The sequence below is a fragment of the Erinaceus europaeus genome, chromosome 13, assembly GCF_950295315.1.
Source record: "Erinaceus europaeus chromosome 13, mEriEur2.1, whole genome shotgun sequence".
In the NCBI taxonomy this organism is placed as follows: domain Eukaryota; kingdom Metazoa; phylum Chordata; class Mammalia; order Eulipotyphla; family Erinaceidae; genus Erinaceus; species Erinaceus europaeus.
Genome location: NC_080174.1, coordinates 44,536,937 through 44,550,331, shown reverse-complemented (window position 1 = coordinate 44,550,331; position 13,395 = coordinate 44,536,937). Strand labels below are relative to the sequence as shown.

General features: G+C 40.9%; 1 protein-coding gene across 11 annotated transcripts in view; it reads right to left on the bottom strand.

The window, feature by feature from the left end:
• The window catches only part of EPB41 (erythrocyte membrane protein band 4.1), a 217,665-nt gene that overhangs the window by 34,663 nt on the left and 169,607 nt on the right, over positions 1-13,395 (bottom strand). The gene's annotated exons all lie outside the window — the stretch shown is intronic.

The window sequence follows — 13,395 nt, the reverse complement described above, 5'->3', positions numbered from 1 at the left end:
CTTTAAAAAATAATAATCAGGAGGAACATTAATATGGTGATTTAAAAAAAAATTAAGCTAAAAGCTTCCAAAGGGACACTTGCAATAAAAGTCAAATCAGATGTGGTCATGGCTTACTTTGTAAAAGCCATGTACAAACAGCACATAAAGATGACAAGTCAAGCAGCAGGAGTCCATTTTTTAGCCAAAAAGGGAAACATGAATAAAAATTACCGAAAACAAAAACTTCCCCTCAGCCACCTCACCCCTCAAAGCACTAACAATAGTTTTGGCAGAAAACCCAGGCTTGTTGGCAGTTTAAAAAAGACATTGGGAGGGAGTCGGGCTGTAGCGCAGTGGGTTAAGCGCAGGTGGCGCAAAGCACAAGGACGGGAGTAAGGATCTCCATTTCTCTCTGTCCTATCCAACAACAACAATAATAACTACAACAATAAAACAACAAGGGCAACAAAAGGGAATAAATAAATAAATAATAAATTAAAAAAAAAAAAAAAGACATTGGGAGTCGGGCGGTGGCAGCGCAGCGGGTTAAGCGCACATGGCGCAAAGCGCAAGGGCCGGCGTAAGAATCCAGTTTGAGCCCCCGGCTCCCCACCTGCAGGGGAGTCGCTTCACAGGTGGTGAAGCAGGTCTGCAGGTGTCTGTCTTTCTCTCCCCCTCTCTGTCTTCCCCTCCTCTCTCCATTTCTCTCTGTCCTATGCAACAATGACAACATCAATAGCAACAATAATAACTACAACAATAAAACAAGGGCAACAAAAGGGAATAGATAAATAAACAGAAATAAAAAATGACAATAGAATTACAAACACTCAAAATGGGGATAAACTAACAACAGAGCAACTGTGCGACAAGCAAAGATGATTTTATATTTCTTTTCCCTCTACTATGACATTCTTTTACTTTTTTCTAAACATTTTCATTTATTTATTATTGGATAGGGACAAAGAGAAACTGAGAAGGGAAGAGGAGACAGAGAGGGAGAGAGACAGAAGAGATACCTGTAGCCCTGTTTCACCACTTGTGAAGCTTTCCCCCTGCAGATGGGCACCAGGGGCTTGAACCTGGGTCTTTGAGCACTGTAATGTGTGTGCTTAACCAGGTGCACCACCACCTGGCCCCTACTGTGACATTCTTTTTTAAATAAATAAATAAATAAATAACTTATTTATTTATTTTCCCTTTTGTTGCCCTTGTTGTTTTTTTTATTGTTGTTGTAGTTATTGATGTCGTTAGAACAGAGAGAAATAGAGAGGGGAGGGGAAGACAGAGAGGGGGAGAGAAAGACACCTGGGAGTAAGGCAGTAGCGCAATGGGTTAAGCACACATGGAGCGAAGCCCAAGGACCGACCTAAGGATCCTGATTCGAGCCCTGCAGGGGAGTCACTCCACAGGTGGTAAAGCAGGTCTACAGGTGTCTTTCTCTCCTCTCTCCATTTCTCTCTGTCCTATCTAACAACAATGACATCAATAACAATAACTACAACAACAATGAAAAACAAGAAGGGCAACAAAAGGGAAAATAAATTAATATAAAAACAAATTAAAAAAAAAAAGATAGACACCTGCAGGTCTGCTTTAACATCTGTGAAGCGACTCCCTGGCAGGTGGGGAGCTGGGGGCTCAAACTGGGATCCTTACGCGGGTGGGTACCTGCTCTTTGTGCCACATGTGCTTAACCTAACCGGTTGCGCTTCCCCAGAGTCCCACACTACTAGGGAAAGAGAGAGGCAGGCTGGGAGTATGGATCGACAAGTCAACGCCCATGTTCAGGGGGGAAGCAATTACAGAAGCCAGACCTTCCACCTTCTGCATCCCACAATGACCCTGGGTCTATACTCCCAGAGGGATAAAGAATAGGAAAGCTATCAGGGGAGGGGATGGGATACGGAGATCTGGTGGCGGGAACTGTATGGAGTTATACCCCTCTTGTCCTATGGTTTTGTTAATGTCTCCTTTTTAAAATAAATAAATTAATTTAAAAAAACCACCACAGTTTAAATAATTTCCCAAATTTCTGCTGTTATAGATTATCCCCAGAAAAGGTGAATGTCAAAACAATCAGCTTTGAAATATCAGTGCCTGATGCAAAATTTTAGCTATTAGATAATAGAAAATTTTGCTTTCACACTGCACTCACCAGCAAGGACTCCACAGATGATGAGTGTTCTCAAGCCTGAGCAGTGCTATACAAGTCAAAGTGATTGAGCAAATGTTAAAGGTTGTATTTCATATGCCTAAGAGAACAGATGCCTTTGGTAGGTCAATTTTATTTCACTATATTAAGAACTGAGGTGAAAAGATGGAGACAGTAAGGAAGGGTTGACAGTAAAAAAAACAAAACTGACTCAAGTATGGAACACAAATATATTTGGTGCAAATTCTCAGTAGTCCCAATATCAAAAATGACTAAAGTCACAATAAATACTTGAAAAAAGCATTATGTCCCAATTTGAAATCTGGGAAAGTGCATTTTGATTTCATAGAACTAAATACAACAGGAGATTATTATTAGATACTAACTTGCTGTATCTTCTCATCCTGAAAAATCTTATAATAATTAAAACAGTTTTTAATGGTAACATTTTCAGCAATTTCCCAAAAGGAACATGGCTTTCAAGAAATACTGCAAAATGTTCATATTGCTCAGATGTGGCCATTAGGTAGATAATTTTCTTTTTGTTTTTTAATTTTTTATTTAAATTTTTAAATATTCTTTTTTCCCCCTTTTGTTGCCCTTGTTTATCGTTGTTGTTAGTGCTGTCGTCGTTGTTGGATAGGACAGAGAGAAATGGAGAGAGGATTGGAAGAGAGAGAGAGAGAGAAAGATAGACACCTGCAGACCTGCTTAACTGCTTGTGAGGCGACTCCCGTGCAGGTGGGAAGCCGGGTTTGAACCGGGATCCTTATGCTGGTCCCTGCGCTTCACATCATGTGCGCTTAACCCGCTGCACTACTGCCTGGCCCCATCTTTTAATTTTTAAAAAATTATCTTTATTTATGAGATAAGGATAGCCAGAAATTTAGAGGACAGGGGAAGAAGAGAGGGAGAGAGACAGAGAGAGAGGTGCAGCACTGCTTCACTACTTGTGAAACTTTCCCCTGCCAGTGGGGTCTGGGGGCTTGAGTACAGGTGCTTGAACATTGTAATGTGCGTGCAACCAGGTGCAGCACCATCCAACCCCAGTATGTATATTTAAAAAAAAAAATTAGTAGCCCAGGAGGTGGTACAGTGGATAATGTACTGAACTTTCAAGTATGAGGTTCTGAGTTCAATCCCTGGCAGCACATGTACTAGAGTGATGTCTGGTTCCTTCTCGCTCTCCTACTTTTCTCATGAATAAATAAAATATTTAAATATATATTATTATTATTGAGTGAGATACAGAACTTTGGTGGTGGGTATGGTATATATTGTAATCTAACAATCTTGTAACTTAATTATTAATGACAAATAAAAATTTAAAAAAACCAATATTATTGGGGAAGTTAATGGCTTATAGAACAGTTGTTGTACAATTTTTCATCATTTCCTTTTCTTTTTTAATTTAACCAGAGCACTGCTCAGCCCTCCTCAATTGCTATCGAACAGGCCATGGCCGGTGCGCCGCTATGTTCCATCGCTGGGGAGCCAGAGGCGACCCGAACTGCCCCTGCGGCTACAGACAGACTATGACCCACATAGTCAACGACTGCCACCTCTCCAAATTCAAAGGAGGTCTTGAAACTTTACATCAGGCTCAACCTGACGCTGTTGACTGGCTACGGAAGAAGGGCAAATGCTAGAAGAAGAAGAACTGCTCAGCTCTGGTTTATGGTGGTGTGGGGGACTGAATCTGAGACTTTGGAGCCTCAGGCATGAGAGTCTGTTTGCATAACCATTATGCTATCTACCCTGTGCCCTCTCATTTTCTCATGAAAGGCCTCTGCAGGACACTCACATAGAGTAAGAAAATACTTCCAAATGCAGTGTTAATTTTAAGTAAGCACTCAGAAGTGTGAGAGTTAAGATTGATAAGATAAAATTTACTCAAGGTGACAGAACAGGCAAACTGACATACTTTCTGTTAATTCCACATTACAGGAACAAACTCTTTTCACACCCTCATAGTCCTGCCCACTCCATTCTTCACTCTTCAACAGGGTAAGAGTGGCAGTAATGGATGGTTAATAACAACTAATTTGTAGAGTGCTTTTGAAAAACAAAAGACAAACTCAGCATATTAAAATGCTTCTAACAGATGTGACAATTATAAATGTTGTGGCAACTGATTATGTTGATTAGAAAAGTTATTTTTAATACTTGGTATATAAGCCAAATGAGTTCCAAACTGATTTAAACTATTAATATTCTGAGACCTGTACACATGCTAATAATAGCTTATTTCTGTTTTAGCTTATTTCAACAGAGTGAAAAAAACAAGGGGATTTTTCTGGCTGATCATATCTCTTGCTGATCAACTGTAGTAGGGCTTTCTTTTTGCCCCCCCTTTATAAATTTTAAATATTTATTTATTTTCCCTTTTGTTGCCCTTGTTTTTTATTATTGTAGTTATTATTGTTGCTATTGATGCCATTGTTGCTGGATAGGAATGAGAGAAATGGAGAGAGGAGGGGAAGACAGAGAGGGGGAGACAAAGACAGACACCTGCAGACCTGCTTCACTGCCTGTGAAGCGACTCCCCTGCAGGTGAGGAGCCGGGGCTCGAACCAGTATCCTCACGCCGGTCCTTGCGCTTTGCGCATGTGTGCTTAACCCACTGCGCTATTGCCCGACTCCCTGCCCCCCCCTTTTGTAGTGAATCTGTGTAAAGCATTGTTGTCTCTTATCTCCTTAGTAACTAGTATCAACCAGAACCAGAAGATTCAATCATGATAAACTTAATTATTTTTATTAAATTTTTTAAAAGTCTTTATTTATTGGATAGAGACAGACAGAAATCCAGAGAAGGGGATGATAGAGAGGAAGAGAGACAGAGACACCTGCAGCCCTGCTTTACCACTTGCAAAGCTTTCCCCCTGCAGGTGGGGACCAGGTACTTGTACACTGTAACGTGCACTCAACCAAGTGCGCCACCACCCACTTGACATGATAAATTCACATATCAGTAGAGCAAATGATGTGAGAAAGAACTTGGGTTAGGGTAGCATCAAATAGGCTCGAATTTACTAGAAAGCCCCTCCTAGAGCTAGATCAAGGAATCCTTCCAAACACATGCCCATTGATAGAGAGGCTCTTTCCCCTTCCTTCCTTCCTTCCTTCCTTCCTTCCTTCCTTCCTTCCTTCCTTCCTTCCTTCCTTCTTCCTTCCCTCTTTCCCCTCCCCCCTCCAGAGTTATCATGGGGGCTCAGTGCTGGCACTACAAATCCATTGCTCCTGGCGGCCATTTTTTCCATTTTATTGGATAGGACAGAGAGAAACTGAGAGAGGAGGGGGAGATAGAGGGAGAGAGAAAGATCAACACCTGCAGACCTGCTTCACCACTTGGGAAGCATCCCCCCTGCAGGGGAGCCAGGGGCATGAACTGGGATCCTTATACTTAGTACTATATGCGTGTACCCGGGTACACCACTTCCCTGCCCCCTCTGAGAACTAAGGCACTTTCAAAAGAATGCAGCTTATTTTTATTCTAACTTATTAATTAACTGCGCAGAAAGGTCCTGAACTGGGGAATTCAACACTTAGAAATATCTTTATTTTGACACAGTAATTAAAGAGGAGCCCTTGGAAAATGTTTTCCTTGGACACTCATCTGTAACTGAAACACTGGTAACTCTAGCATGAAAACCACTTCACTTTCTTTACCAGGTTTGTTAAAAATTCTAAAACTTGCTTGAGGAGAAAGTGAATTTGGATATTGTTTCTTTATTTCTTAGGGGGATTGAAGGTGGGCATTTAAAAGATCAACAAAGAGGTTATTTAGAGTCGTCAAGAATGTATTATAAAAGCGGTTAACATAAAAATGGGTGCTTTGGTGGTTATAGGCACTTCAGATTATAGTTATAGTTAGTTGTTATAGTTAGACTACTAGATACACAGAAATGTTTTATTTTTTTTTTAACCTGAGCACTGCTCAGGTCTGGCTAATGGTGGTGTGGGTGATTGAACCTGGGACTTTGGAGCCTCAGGCATGAGAGTCTCTTTGCATAAATGAGTATCTTATCTTTTGGTTTTCCAATTTTAACATAAAACAAAAAAATACTTCAATATTTTGAAGGAAGATGCAAAGACTGCAATTGTAAGTACTTAAGAGAGTACAAGATAGATATATAATTAATTGGTTCTCTGGTCTATATTAGGGGGTACAATCTATAACTAGGAGGCTAAATTCAGCTATCTTGTTTATGTTTGCATATAAGAATAGTTAAAAAAAATTTTTTTATTGCCACCAGGGTTACTTCTGGAACTCAGTGCCTGCACAAGGAATCCACAGCTCCTGATAGCTAATGCTTATCTGTTTGTTTTAAAGAGACAGAAGGTGAGAGTGGGGGGGTAGAGAGGGAAAGACATCTGTAGCACTGCTTTACCATTTGCTAAACTTCCCCATACAGGTGGAGACCAGGGGCTTAACCCCTCAGTTCTTGCATTTGGTAGCATGTGCATGCTACAGGGTACACCATGGCCTGGCCTAGCTTTAAAATATCTAAGGGTTGGGGAAACACAGGAGAGAATTTTGTGAAACTAAAAAACTAACATGAAATTCAAATTTCAATATACATAAAGTTTGATTGGAAGGTCAGGTTCAGTGAAGGGTAGATAGCAGCTCATACCTGAGACTCCAAAGTCCCAGGTTCAGTCCCCCACACCAGCATAAGCCAGAGCTGAGCAATACTCTGGAAAAATAAATAAATAAATAATAAGGTCAGGTTCACTTGCTTATGTGTTGTTTATGCTAATTTCACTTTTCTTTCTTTTTTTTGACCATGAGAGATGAAGAGTTTTTCATCTGAGCAATTCCAACCTTCCTCAAGGGACTCCTTCCTTCCCTTGCTCTCCTGCACCCCACAAGGGTTTTGCTGGAGTTTCATGTATGCATGATTCCACACTCCTGGTGGACTTAAATATATATTTTTTGTTTTTCAGATGGAGGGTGAAATACAGAAAGAGAGATAGAAGAGGAGTAGGTGAAGGAGGAAAGACACGACAGCATTGCTCCACAGCTCATGAAGCTTCTCCTTTGTGCCGGACTCCCATGTGGTGACCAGGAGCTGGAACCCAGGTAGCTGTGTGTGGTAAGGTGTGGACTCTACAAGATGAGCCATCTCCTGGCTCTTATTTTATCTATCTATCTATTTATTTATTTATTTATTTTAGTGCAAATAGTTTAATCTTTACTCCAGAAATTCTACTGTATTTTATATCTTTACAAAATAGATTTAAAACAATCATTTACTTTTTAAAATGTAATTCTAAAGTTAGCCATTTCAGAGCAATATTTGCAGCAAACTATATACCAGAGGAACCAGGAACCACTGGCATATTAGCATACTGTGGTGGATGGCTTCCTGCAATAGAAAAGGATACAGTGCAGGGCAGGGTTAGGGTAGATAGCATAATGGTTATGCAAACAGACTGTCATGCCTGAGGCTTCAAAGTCCCAGGTTCAATCCCCTGCACCAATGTAAACCAGAGCTGATCAGTGCTCTGGTAAGAAAAGAAAGAAAGAAAGAAAGAAAAGGATATAATGAACTATATATGACGGCTTTTTCTCCTAATTATTTTTGACTAATTGCTCCATAATCCTAGTAATCCCAAATAACAATAATAACAAATCCCAAATGGGAGAGTGCAAGCAAACTTAGAATAAAGATTTTTTTTTTGGGGGGGTGTGCTTCCTTAAAATATAATTGTGAGACTGTTGTGTTGACAGATTTTGGGCTACAAGATGTTTCCAAATCTACAATGTCTGAATCAGGCTTTTTTTGGGGGGTGGGGTGGGGAACGACAAATAAAAACTACAAAACAGCTCAACTAGTCTGTTATGTGCCTTGCTTAGCACACCGCCCAAGTCTGAGATCCAGCACCACGGGTGTGTGTGTGTGTGTGTGTGTGTGTGTGTGTGTGTGTGTGTAAGATTACAAGGATGGTGGAGCAGTTCTAAGGTATTGCTCCTCTCTTTAAGATTAATAATGAAAAATCATCATATTAATAAGCCCAGGAAGGCCATTCAATGGTAGTATGTATAAGGCCTTGGGTGCACTCTCTGGGGCCACGAAAGTACACTGGATCGACCTTCTCGTGGTTCATCCTGTGAGTACCCATTCATTGGGGAAACTGACGATCCTTCCTAGCTGACTGAATCCACATGGATCCCAGTCACTTTCAAAGCCAGCAACAAGCAGCTCCTGACAGCTTTCAACCTGACCTGTTGACTGGCTACGGAAGAAGGGCAAACGCTAGAAGAAGAAGTACTGTGTTATTCATGAAAAAAGTATTTCTAGGAATTATTATTATTATTATTTTTAGAAAGGACAAGTTTAGGCACACAAAGTTGAATAAAGCACAGAGAAGCAGCCATAAACAATAGAACCAAAAAGAACTGATAAAACAGTGAAAGCTAGATAAAGGAAGAAAAAAGAGGCTAACGGCCAGGTGGTGGCACACCCAGTTGAGCGCACCTGCTATCATGTGTAAAGACCCAGCTTCAAATTCCTAAGTAGGGCTTACAGGGGGTCTCCCTTTTTCTCTCTCAACTTCTATCTGCCCTATCAATGAAAAGAAGAAGGATGGGGGGGGGGGGGGGGAGAAAGAGGGGGGGGATGGGAGAAAGAGGATGAGATGGAGGAAATGGCCATTGGGCTCAGTGGAACACGGGGCATGTGCAGTAAAACCGGTGGGGAGAAAAATGTAACAAGCTAGGAGGAAGACTGGGACAGATCTGGACAGCAATTCATTTGAGGGTAAGAACTGTGACTAAGTCCAGCATAAGAGTACTTTATACTGTGTGAAGAAAAAAAAATTTTTTTTTTTGTCTCCAGGGTTATTGCTGAGGCTCAGTGCTCCGGGAGGCTATTTTTTCCCCTTTTTGTTGCCCTTGTTGTCTATCGTTATTGTTGTCCTTGCTGTCATTGTTTTCGGATAGGACAGAGAGAAACCGAGAGAGGAGGGAAAGACAAGAGAGGGAGAGAGAAAGATGGACACCTGCAGACCTGCTTCACCGCTCCTGAAGTGACCAACCTGCAGCTGGGGAGCTGGGGGCTCGAACCGGGATCCTTACACCTATCCTTGCGCTTCGCGCCCCATGTGCTTAACCCGCTGCGCTACCGCCCAACCCCCTATGTGAAAAAATTACGTGGATGATAGGAAGTCTTCAGAATTTTTTTTTTAAGCTTTATTTAATTTGGTAGGACAGAGAAATTGAGAGGGGGGTATAGAAAAGGAGGGAGGGAGAAGGGAAGAGAAAGGGAGAGAGAACTACAGCCATGCTTTACCGCTTAAGAAGTTTTCCCCCTGCAGATGGGGACCAGGGATTTGAACCTGGCTCCTTGTGCATTGTAACATGTGCGCTCAACCACAGGTGCACCACAGCCTGGCCCCCCAGAATGTTTCCATACAGGAACAAGAACTGCAAGTTAAAAGGAAAGAGATTCTGACTTAACATAACAATGATTTATATTTTTAAAAAAAAGGTGATGTGCTATATAACTTCAGAGAAAACTGTAGGCTGGAAGACCAGTTGGTCTCTAACTCTCTAAATGGTATTACAGAGAACAGTAAAGTATGGAGGAAAGTGTTGGATTAGGAACCTGTTCAATCCTAGAATTCCGGTAAAGTTGCCTCTCTTTGTATCCCTGTAATACACAGCAGCTTGCTTTTTGCTAGTGGACAATTTAAAAATGAATGGAATGCACTGACTATGTTTTTCTCTTATTATTCTTTGTGATCTGTTGAGTTAGGATTCTGCACATAAGATTTCCCTTTAAAGAGACAATAGTAGAGGAGAAAGTGAGGACTAAATTATAATTTTTATTGATTTGGGAAGACTCAGAGAGATAGCTGAGAATCTATACCTCCCATTTTAAGCTTTAAAACATTAGATTTTGTCTATTATCTGCTCCCAAACAAGTTTCTTTTTTCTTTAAAAAATATTTATTTATTTATTTGTTATTAGACCAAACTTGGAAGAAACTTAGCTGTTATACAACAGATGAATGGATATGAAAGTTGTGGTTGGGGTCAGGTGGTGGCGCACCTGGTTAAGTGCACGTATTATTATGCTCAAGGACCTAGGTTCAGGCCTCCGGTTTCCACTTGCAGGGGGAAAGCTTCAGAACTGAAGCAGTGCTGTAGGTCTGTCTCTCTCTCCCCCATCTCCTCCTCCCCACTCAATTTCTCTGTTTCTACCCAATAATAAAAAAATGAAAAAGAAAGTTTTGATATATATACACAATGGAATACCACTCAGCTATTAAGAAAGGTGAAGTCTTTTTTTTTTTTGCCTCCAAGGTTAGGGCTGGAGTTTATTGCTAGGGCTCAGTGTTGGCACTATGAATCCACTGCTCCTGGTGACCATTTTTTCCATGTTATTGGATAGGATAGAGAGAAATTGAGAGACGATGGGGAGCTAGAGAGGGAAAAAAAAAGATACCTGCAGATGCTTGTGAAGTGTCCCTCCTGCAGGTGGGGAGACAGGGGCTGGAACTTCGATCTTTGCTGGGGTCCTTTCACTTAGGACTGTGCGCTTAACCGGGTGTGCCACCACCTGATGCCCATGAAGTCATCTACTTCACCTAATTTTGTGTGGTGCTTGAAGGAGTCATGGTAAGTGAGGTAAATCAGAAAGAGAAGGATGAATAGGGATGATCACACTCACAGGAAGAACTTAAGAAACAAGAACAGAAGGGGAAACACAAAGTAAAACTTGGACTGAGTCTATTGCACCAAAGCAAAGGACTCTGGGAAGGAGGGTAGGGAGGGGGCTGCAGCTTTGAGGTCCTGGTAGAGGACAATGGAAAAGGACCTACGGTGAGGGTGAAAGAGTTTTGAAGACACAAACTGTGGTGAGATGAGAAATTTTACTCATGTGACAATAACTGCTATAAACCACAAGCCTTCCAATTAAAAATAGAAAAAGATGGTGTCAAGCAGTTAAGGAAGCAGCTCAGTGTTAGAGTGCAAGACCTGTAAGTAGAATTCTCCACATTGTTTATATAGGAGTGTTCTTTGACTTTTGCTCCATCTTTCATTCTCTGTTATAACATAAATAAATATATATATTTTAAAATATGGCATCTAAGACCACATAGCTAGCTACTTACTCTGTTTTACAGGTCTTTCCAATGTATGTGAAAGATATATATATATATATATGTTTAATAAATTTTATTTCCTTTTCTTCCCATCTATTTATTATAGAGAAAAAGAGAAAGTGAGGGGCCGGGTGGCGGTGCACCTGGTTGAGTGCACATGTTACAATGCGCAAGGACTCAGATACAAGCCCCCAGCCCCCACCTGCAGGGGGAAAGCTTCACAAGTGGTGAAGCAGTGCTGCAGGTGTCTCTCTGTCTCTCATCCTCTCTATCCCTCCCTTCCCTCTCAATTTCTGATGGTCTCTATCCAATAAGTGAATAAAGGTAATTAAAAAATTGAAGGAAAAAAAAGAAATTGAGAGCAAATGAGTAGATATATACTTGCAGCACTGTTTTTAATACTTGTGAATCTTCCCCACATAGGTGGGGACTATGGGCTTGAACCTGGGTCCTTGAGCACTGTAATGTATGTACTCAACTAGGTAATTAAAAAATTGAAGAAGAAAAAAGAAATTGAGAGCAAATGAGTAGATATATACTTGCAGCACTGTTTTTAATACTTGTGAATCTTCCCCACATAGGTGGGGACTATGGGCTTGAACCTGGGTCCTTGAGCACTGTAATGTATGTACTCAACTAGGTGTGCGATTTATTTATTCCCTTTTGTTGCCCTTATTGTTTTATTGTTGTAGTTATTATTGTTGTCGTCGTTGTTGGATAGGACAGAGAGAAATAGAGAGAGGAAGGGGAAGACAGAGACAGGGAGAGAAAGATAGACACCTGCAGACCTGCTTCACCGCCTGTGAAGTGACTCCCCTGCAGGTGGGGAGCCAGGGCTAGGTTTTAAAACCTAAAAAAAAAAAAAAAAAAAAAAAAATTGGTCCGGGAGGTGGCGCAGTGGTAAAGCTTTGAATTCTCAAGCATGAGGTCCCGAGTTTGATCCCCAGCAGCACGTGTGCCAGAGTGATGTCTGGTTCTTTCTCTCTCCTCCTATCTTTCTCATAAGTAAATAAAATCTTTAAAAAAAATTACTTTTTGATGAGAGAGAGAGAGAGAAAAGAAAGAACCAAAGCACCACTCTAGTACACATGATGCTGAGGACTGAACTTGGGATCTCATGCCTGAGAGTCCAAGGCTTTATCTACTGTACCACCTCCCCAGGTTGACAGCCTTTAATTTTTCACTGAAGATCTAATCAAGTAGTAAAATCGAGGACTAGGAAGATATCATAGTAGTTGTGCACCAGAATTCTATGCCTAAGATCTGGAGGTCTCAAGTTCAAGTCCTTGCACCATTATAAGTCAGAGCTTAGTAGTGTTCTGGGCTCTTTCTTTTTTCATTAAAATAAAATGAACAAAAAAATTTTTTTTGGTCACCTTGGTGTCGTACAATGAATCCATTGTTCCTACAGGCCAATTTCCCCACCTTTTATTTTATTTTATTTTATTTTTTGGGGGGATAGGACTAAGACAAAGAGAAATTGAGAGGGGAAGGTAAGATAGAAAGGGAGACACTTGTAGTAAGTACTTGCTTCACTGCTCTAAAAGCTTCCCACCTACAGGTGAGGATCAGGGTCTTGAACCCAGGTTCATACTCATAGTAACATTTGTGCTTAACTAAATGAGCCACTGTCCGGCTCCTAAACAAATCTTTAAAAACAAAACAAACAAAAGACACTAAGTAGCAAAATTGATTCATGTAGGCTGAAACTATTTGATTCCAACTGCTAGCCTACAAAATAGCTAAAAAACCCAAAATAAACATGCTGAGTATATTTTTAAGAATAGCATATTCCAAATATACCACTTAGATAAGATGGATTGCTGAAGAGTATGACAAATTTGAGAAGAAATTTAAAAAAATTTTTAAAAAATTTATTTATTCCCCTTTGTTGCCCTTGTTGTTTTGTTGTTGTCGTTATTATTGTTATTGATGTTGTCATTGTTGGATAGGACAGAGAGAAATGGAGAGAGGAGGGAAAGACAGAGAGGGGGAGAGAAAGATAGACACCTGTAGACCTGCTTTACCGCCTGTGAAGCAAGCCCCTTGCAGGTGGGGAGCCGGAGGCTCGAACTGGGATCCTTATGCTGGTCCTTGCATTTTGTGCTATCTGTGCCTAACCTGCTGCACCACCGCCCGGCTCCC